Below are 8,732 nucleotides of genomic sequence, written 5' to 3'. Positions count from 1 at the left end.
GCCTGGGAGCTGAGTTGGGCATGACGGCAGGACTAAGAAAAAGTGAGTGAAGGAAACGATGTGAAGGGAGCAGAAGACGGAGGGGAGGCTCGGGGCTTGGAGACTTGTCCATCAATTCCCACAACAGAGACTTGGAAGACTGGGTGCATCCTGAAAATTTAGGTAAAACAGAGTAGGTTGCCGCGGTATGAATTTAAAAACCTACTGGCCTACCTGCAACCATCAGGATTATTCTTGGCTCGAATGAAGAGATGGTAGTTGCTGGGGCGTCTGTTCCAGGGCACCATCAGTCTTCAGCAGCAAGGCCGATGAGATCCGAGTAGGAGGTTTTGGCTGACTCAGGAAGGGATAAGGGCAGTCCTTGCATAGGGCATTCACCCTCTGAATTCCAGTGGGGTCCTCTGCAGAGGGGGCATGACCTGATGGGCTTACCTGGGTTTGGGTATTGTCGGGACCAGTGGCCTTCATTGCTGCAATTGAAACAGGCGCCAGATGGAGGTGGATTACTAGGAGGCTTCTGTATGGAGCTGTGACCCCGTGGGCCTGCGGGGCCCGTGATAGCAGAGGCAAGCATTTGAAATTCTCCCTGTTTTGGCCTTTTACATTCCTCATCACGATTGTTAAAGGCTAAATTAAGAAGGTCTCATTGTGGAGTTTGAAGGCCTTCGTCAAGCTTCTGAAGCTTGCATTGGACATCGGGGGTGGATTGGGAGATGAACCAAAGGTTTAAGGTAGTGGTTCCTTCTGGGCTGGCTGGGTCCAGGTTGGTATATTTTCCCATGGCTTCAATTAAACAAGAGAGAAAAGGAGCTTGGTTTTCGTCAGGATCTTGGGTGATTTCTGAAAGTTTTTCATAGTTTACCACTTTGTGGGCACCTGTTTTGAGTCCTGCAAGGAGATACACAATCATGTAGTCTTGATGGCAGTGTCCAGGGTCCCTGTCTTGATAATCCCAGTGGGGGTGCTTGTTGGGGACTGCCTCTGTGCCAGTAGGCTGGGTAGGAGCCTGGTGATAAATTGTATCAGCATGCAACTGAGCTAGGGTCCAGATACTGTCCCAGTCTGCTAGCGTGAGGGTGAAAGAGAGGATAATGTAGAGGTCATGCCAAGTTACTTCATAAGACTGGGTGAGGTACTGAAACTCTCTAATATAAGAGGTGGGGTCTTCTGGTCTTTTGTTAATTTGAGAGAGATCAGTGAGGGAGTAGGAAACATGAACGCTAACAATACCTTCAGTTCCTGCTGCTTCCTGAAGAGGGCACTCTAGCGCAGGCTTTGAAGTAAGGGTGGAGCATGGGCCAAAAATGGTGCCTGAGTAAGTATGGGTGGGAGAGAAGGAACAACCTGGAAATGGTTCCTGTTAAGGGTTTGAAGGGAAAAAGGGGGTTGAGTTAATAGGCAGTGGAGGATAGATGGGGGTGTAAAGTGGCAGGGTGGGATTATCGGCCTAAGGAAAGGGTGATGGAGGAGGAGAATGGGTACAGGCAGTGCTAGAATTGTGCTGAGGAGAGGATGGTGTAGGAAAAGAAGTGGGTACTTTTGGAGGCAGTGCTGGCTGGGAAGATGGTGACTGAGAAAGTGGTGGCTGAGAAGATGGTGGCTGGGAACATGGCAGCTGGGAAGACAAAGAGGAGGCTTGCGGGGGTTAAAGAAGACAGTTGAGAGGGAGAGGTAGGGGCTGGGAGGGGTGGACAGCAGTCTGCTGGATTGAACGAGGAAAAAGACGTAAGGTGGGAGGAGAAAGGGGACTAGGGTGGTGGGAATGGAGGAGGAGAATTTTAACAGATGAGCAAGAATTGCAGAAGCCGGGTTGTGACCTGAGTGTGAAAAAGGCCTGGACATAAGGAATTTCTCCCCATTTTTCCAGTCGTCGGCAATAATTTCTTAAGTCAGTTAAAATTGTAAAGTTGAATGTTCCATTTGCGGGCAGTTTGTACCCATTATTCAATTTGTACTGTGGCCAGATTGAATTAAAAAAAAAAAAGACAAGGAACTTAGGGTGGATATCTTGCCTGAGGCCTAAGGTTTGCAGGTTTTTATGAGGCAGCCTAGAGGGCTGTCCTTTGGAATGGAAGACTGGGGATTTCCCATGACAGAGGGTAGGCTTGGGAGAACAGGGAAAAGGAGATCATCCTGGACAGCCTGAGAGAGACGATAAAAGAAGTGATCATCACCGCTGCTTTTTTCATTCCCAGAATGGGATCAAATGGCTTAGAGGCATCCCCCTAAGACCAGATGATCAGCGAGTGCCTGGAACATGCTGAAGCCTTCTTGGACGAACGTTGGATTTTTGGACTGGTGAAATCAAGGGAGGCCATGCGGATTTTACTCTGTTAACCTGGGCTCCCAGAAAACATACCAGTAGGTGAGATCAGTGAACAATGTGCATGAACAGAGAGGTGACTGGAGGCTGAGGAGCTTCTTTTGTCCGGCTGCTGTGGCCTGCTTTCTGGGGTGGAAAGGTAGGTCTACAGGGGATGCAGACTGGAGCCCCTCCTGGGTTTTGGCACCAGGTGCAAGGCTCTTGTATTTGTTCAAACCCCGAGAACGTGCCAACAAACAACACAAGGCAGTGTGGAGCAACAGGCTGTTTTAATTAGCACCAGGGTGCAGATAGGCTGAGGCCTAAAATGGTGTCAGCCCCAAGTGAGGATGGGGAAGAGGTTTTATAGTCTCCTGTAAACAGGAAATGTCCTAGTCTGACATAACTGCTACATGGTACCCGGACAGCCTCTCTCTCTATCTCCATGGGGTACATGTCTTCTGGCAATCTCTCTTCCTGCTTCTGCTATCCTGCAGACACACGCTGCTGGTGCAAGTGGCCTTGCACCTTAGGACTGAGCCTGAGGAGGGAGGAGTTATTCATGACCCCAAGCTTTCAGGCCCCAGGGAGAATCTTTCATTCCTATATATTTGGTTATAGAAAAAGGAAAAGGGACGACTTTCTCAATAACTACTTCAGGCTTGACATTGGGGGTGTCATGGGCACCTTGGAAAAAAGAAAAATTTAATTTTGGGAGTATTCTTGAGAGATGGGTTAGTATCCATCATGTCGTTGTAGCAGAAGCATCGTCTGGATTGTAAGGCTCTTGTATCGGTTCAAACCCTGAGAGCATGCCAATAAACAACACAAGGCAGTGTGGAGAAACACGCTGTTTAATGAGTGCCCGGGTGTAGAAAGACTGCCTAAAATGGTGTCAGCCCAAAGTGATTATAGATCAGGGGTTTTATAGTCTTCTGTAAACAGGAAGTGTCCCAGTCTGACATAACTGCTACATGGTACCCAGACAGCCTCTCTCTCTTGATCCCCAGGGGGAACTTGTCTTCCAGCCAGCCCTGTTCCTGCTTCTGCTATCTTGCTGATGCACACTGCTGGTGCAAGTGGCCTTGCACCTTGGGACTGGGCCTGATGAGGGAGGAATTATTCATCCCCACAAGCTTTCAGGCCCCAGGGATAATTTTTCAAAAATATAATTTAATTTGTCAATGAAATACTTATCAAAAAGGAAACTGAAATTTGTAAAATCAAAAAAAAAAAAGCCCTACGTATTAATACATGGATTTGACAGCTAAAGTGGTCCTTAGAGAAAATAGATATCCTTAAACACATACACTATAAAAGTTTTAAAATGAACTCATCTTCAGCAAGAAAAAGTTGGAAAACAACCACCAATGATAGTTGAAAGAAGGAACAAAACTAAAAATGTAAGTTAATGAAATTTCAACATACCAAAATCAATGAAACAAAAGTTGGTTCCTTGAAAGACTAATTGAATATGTATCTGTGATAAAATTATCTTTAAAAAAACAAGGCAAAAATAAAAAATTATTACAAATAAAAGGTGACAAAAGTGAGCATCTTAATAAGAGTATGGACAAGCTTGGGAAAAAAATATTGTCACAATTGTGTAGACCATTAAAAGAAACACTTCTTGAACAAATGGGCTTGTGTTGGAACACAAAGCTCAGTCATTGAGAAATAAGGAGGGCAGGGAGGCCCCGAGTGGTGATGTGGGAGCACCGTTCCTGGAGTTGTGTGGAGCAAGGAAGGAGTGTGCTAGCCCCCGCCCAGGCCCTGGTCCTGGTCTCGTCTCATTCCCTTTCACAGCAGCATGTGCCAGGGCGGCCATGCAGCCCGGAGCAAGACAACCCAGAAAGATTCAGTTCACCCATGCTGCTTGGGCCGAACCTTGATCCCAGGCTGCGGAGCATATTCAGAGTTGCCCTACATCCCTGCCATTCTCTGCCACCCTCCTGCTCACCCATGACCTGTCATCCCCAGAACTAGATAAAGACGGCTCCCCATCCCACTTCTGAAGCCCACTTTGGGAGTGTCTGCACTTCAAGGGAAGACAACAAGAATCACACCCACCAGGAAACAGCTCCAAAGTAGGCTTGAACGTTGCATGGGACAACAGCAGCCAGGAGCGGAGCCCAAGGGAGCTGCTGTGAGCACAGGGACCCTGGAGTACTGCCCAGCTGGGATCACAGACACAACAGAGTTAATGCTGGGAACCTCTGGGACAGCACCAAAGCCCTCAGAAGCCATCCTTAAAGCTCAGGAGAGAGGCAGTAAGGACCCCAGCAGAGGAACCCACCACCCCTATACCACCATTGGGTTCTGAGGGAATCAACTCCGTCTCAGAGAGAGGGAGTACCTTGGAATCAAGGTGGCAGTTTGAGAATTCATGGACACTGGATTTGTTTATTATTTTTTTTCTTTTTTTTTCTTTCCCTTTTTTTCCCCAAAGTCTCGCTCTGTCACCAGGCTGGAGTGCAGTGGTGGTCTCAGCTCACTGCAACCTCCGCCTTCCTGGTTCAAGCAATCCTCCTGCCTCAGGCCCCCGAGTAGCTGGGACTACAGGCACGCGACACCACACCCAGCTAATTTTTGTATTTTTAGTAGAGACAAGGCTTCACCATGTTGACCAGACTGGTTTTGATTTCCTGACCTCGTGACCCACCCACCTTGGCCTCCCAAAGTGCTGGGATTACAGATGTGAGTCCCTGCACCCAGCCGAATTTCTTCCAGTATACATGTATATAGGTAAAATGAGAAGATGAGTGGACAAAAGATGAAAGCTTGGAATGGAACTACAGGACAAAGGTTGAGGAGGACTTCAAGAAAGAGCTGTCAGAAGTGGACAAAGAAGACTCCAGGAGAGAACAATCAGCAGGGTACTGTGGCAGTTAGTCAAAGAATGCAACTACAGTTCAGTCACAAGAAATCTTTACCTGGACAGATTCCAAAAGTAGAAGGGAGGAACCAAGACTGTATACTATGAAATGTGACGGAGAAGCTCAGATACACTGACCATAAAATTTGACCTTAAACTGTCTGCTGTGCAGAATAAAGTGAAATAGTTATGGTGAGTTTATTACTGGCATGCTGGCCATTAATTCCTCTAAATGTGCTGATTTTATGCCATGATCAAATGAGACCATCAGAAAATGTACTGTTTAAACAATGTCTTGAACTCTTTTACTCTGACAGAGGAACATTTTGAGGCAATTGGCCACATTCATCTTAGGCCTATCACTGGAACGTTTTTCACTATATGTATGTCGTTATGTTAGGAGCAAAAAAGATGTTATCCAAGAAGCCTTTGAGTCCTTGTGCCTCCAGAGTAATCAGTCTGTCTGTATCCAAAGTACAGTGTCTTCCTTTCTGCCATGGTTATTGGAAACATTAGAGATATATTTGTAACTCAGCAAATTTATATGATCGATATCTAACAGTATAGTCCTGCTCCTCCTTCTCAGCATGGCTGTCTGGGCAAGGCAAAGGCAAGTCCAAAGTGGAGCAGAGATCTCACACCTGGAACTGGATTCTCACGGGGGCAAATGAGGTTCAGAGATGTCTCAGAGGCCATCTGGGGCGATTGCAAGCCTGAAAATGGTGTCCAGGAGTACTGCAGAGGGGAACTGTGGAATCTTCATGAAATCAAAGGAAAATCAAGGCTTGCCTGGGAGCACGAGAGGGCCTGTGCTGGAGTCCAAGCCGTGTTCAGGGATTCCTGCCAGAGGACAAAAGAGCCTCTTGCAAAGTACAAACCACCTCAGGCCCCACAACGAGACCACTACCCACAACCTAGCCTGCAGCCAGCCTACCCAAAGTCCCTTTTGCTTCCTGAAATCCCTGGCAGACAAGAAGATCAGTGGTGAGAAGCAGTCCCACCCAGGAACAGCTCAATGAAAGACTCCTTCTACAATAAGAAAGGACATGCAGATGAAATAAAACAGAGCCTAGATTACCAGGCAAAAGCCAGACATGGCTGGCTACTTCTCATCTTACAGGGAACATGCAGCCCTCTGATAGAAGAGGAAGAACAATAGTTTCCTTCTTGGATATAATGGGAATCCATGGTTCCAAAAGTATCACAGCTGCCCAGTCATTAAAATGTGACAGTGTTTAGAAGGAAACACTCATGCAATGGATCCTCCTGAGGGTCGTACTCTCTGAACTGGGAAATGTTTACTGTGGAAGACTTCGAGCCAGACCCAGGAAACCCTAGGCCCACGAGGAACATGGAAGTCAGGAAAAGAAAAGGCCAGTGTGGATTTCACAGCTCACCCAGCATCAATACATACTGCTCCCATGTGGCTCCAGGAATGAAGGCCCAAAGCGAGAACTAGCCAGAATGGACACAGTTTGTGCCACAATATTACCCATACATTGGAGTTTTTTTTTTCCCTCGGCAGCAGGCCATGGTGTGGAAAGCTTGTGCAATTAAAGAAAGGCGGGAATAAAGTTAGAAGCACCTTCTGTGTCATCTGTCTGTACTTGTCTTGCAGGTGAAGTTGTAGGACCTTACCCACCATTCACCAAATTTTATCCTCACCCCTCTCTGACCTTACTGCCGCTTACATTCTCCATCCTGGAATGAAATGCAAGATGTTGGAGGAGTGTCTGCCTCATGACGTGAGGCACCTGCTCTGCTGTGAACCAAATTCAAAGTGGATTCAAGGGGCCATGCTGACAGGACTACTAGGGCCAGACTGAATAAAGAAATTGTTTAACTCTGAGAGATAAATCCACCCATCGCAGACCTTTTTCATGGATAGCTAGTTTCTCGTTTTCATCACAGGATACTAGAATTTTCAATACAGGCCTCAATGGACTGCAAATGTCCCTTCATAGATTTTACAAAAAGAGTGTTTCCAACTGATTGAACCAAAAGAAAGATTTAACTCTGTGAGATGAAATCACACATCTCTCAAAGCGTTTTCATAGTTAGCTTGTTTCTAGTTTTTCTTGTGGGATATTTGGTTTTTCACTATAAGCCACAATGGGCTCTGAAATGTCCCTTTGTAGATTTTACAAAGAGTGTCTCTCCAAGGGTTGAATCAACACAAAGGTTTAAATCTGTGAGATGAATCCACACATCACAAAGCCTTCTCAAAGACAGCTTGTTTCTAGTTTTTATCGTGAGACATTTCGTTTTTCTCTAAAGGATTCAATGGACTTTGAAATCTCCCTTCATAGATTCTACAAAAAAAGTATTTCCAATGGCTGTATCAAAACAAAGGTTGAACTTCCTTAGATGAATCCAGACATTGCAAAGCATTTTCATACACACCTCGTTTCTAGTTAATAATGCAGGATATTCACTTTTTCACTATAGGCCTCAATGGGCTCAGATATGTCCCTTCATAGATTCTACAAAAACCGTGTTTCTAATCAGCTGAATGAAAACAAAGGTTTAACTCTGTGTGATGAACCTACACATCACAAATCATTTTCACAGGTAGCTTGTTTCCAGTTTTTATTGCAGAATATTCGGCCTTTCCCAATAGGCCTCAATGGGATCTGAAATATCCCTTTGTATGTTCTACAAAAAGAATTTCTCCTACTAGCTGAATCAAAAGCAAGGTTTAACTCTGTGAGATGAATCCACATATTGTGAAGTGTTTTCACAGATATCTTGATTCTAGTTTTTATTACAAAATATTGGGTTTTTCACGACAGGCCTCAATGGACTGTGAAATGTCTTTTTGTAAATTTTACAAAGAGTGTTTCCAACCAGTTGAATCAAGACAAAGTTTTAAGTCAGTGAGATTAATCCAACAATTGCAAAGCATCTTGACAGATTGCTTGTTTCTTCTTTTTATCACAGGGTATTTGGTTTTTCCCTACAGGTCTCATGGGCTCTGAAATGTTACTATGTATAATCTACAAAAACAGTGTTTCCAAAATGTTGAATCAAAACAAAGGTTTAACTCAGTGAGATGAATCCATATATCACACAGCATTTTCGCAGATAACTTGTTTCTTGTTTTTACCCCGAGATATTCAGTTTTTCACTATAGGCCTCAATGAGCTCTGAAATGTCCCTTTGCAGATTCTGCAAAAAGAGTGTGTCCAACCTGCTACATTAAAAGAAAATTTTAATTCTGTGAGATGAACCCACACATCACAAAGCATATTCACAGATAGCCTCTTTCTTATTTTTATTGTGGGATATTCAGTTTTTCACTATAGGCCTCAATGGGCTCTCAAATGTCTGTTCATAGGTTTCCAAAAAGAGTGGTTCCAACCTGGTGAATGAAAATAACAGTTTAAGGCTGTGAGAAAAATCCACACATTGCAAAGCATTTTCATAGTTTCTTTCTATATTTATCATGGGATATTCAGTTTTTCACTTTTGGCCTCAATGGGCTCGGAAATGTCCCTTGGTAGCTACTACAAAAAGAAAGTTTTCAATCTGCTGAATGAAAAGAAAGTTTTAACT

At 44.8% G+C, this 8,732-nt stretch overlaps 1 pseudogene; it reads right to left on the bottom strand.

Moving 5' to 3' along the window:
* Positions 1–228: 228 nt before the first annotated feature.
* LOC129394113 (transcription factor NF-E4-like) lies at positions 229–4,549 on the bottom strand (annotated as a pseudogene).
* Between the last annotated feature and the right edge of the window lie 4,183 nt (positions 4,550–8,732).

This window comes from Pan paniscus, chromosome 18 (genome assembly GCF_029289425.2).
Source record: "Pan paniscus chromosome 18, NHGRI_mPanPan1-v2.0_pri, whole genome shotgun sequence".
Classification (NCBI taxonomy): domain Eukaryota; kingdom Metazoa; phylum Chordata; class Mammalia; order Primates; family Hominidae; genus Pan; species Pan paniscus.
The sequence above is the reverse complement of the archived record's forward strand: the minus strand, read 5'-3'. Positions and strand labels throughout refer to the sequence as shown.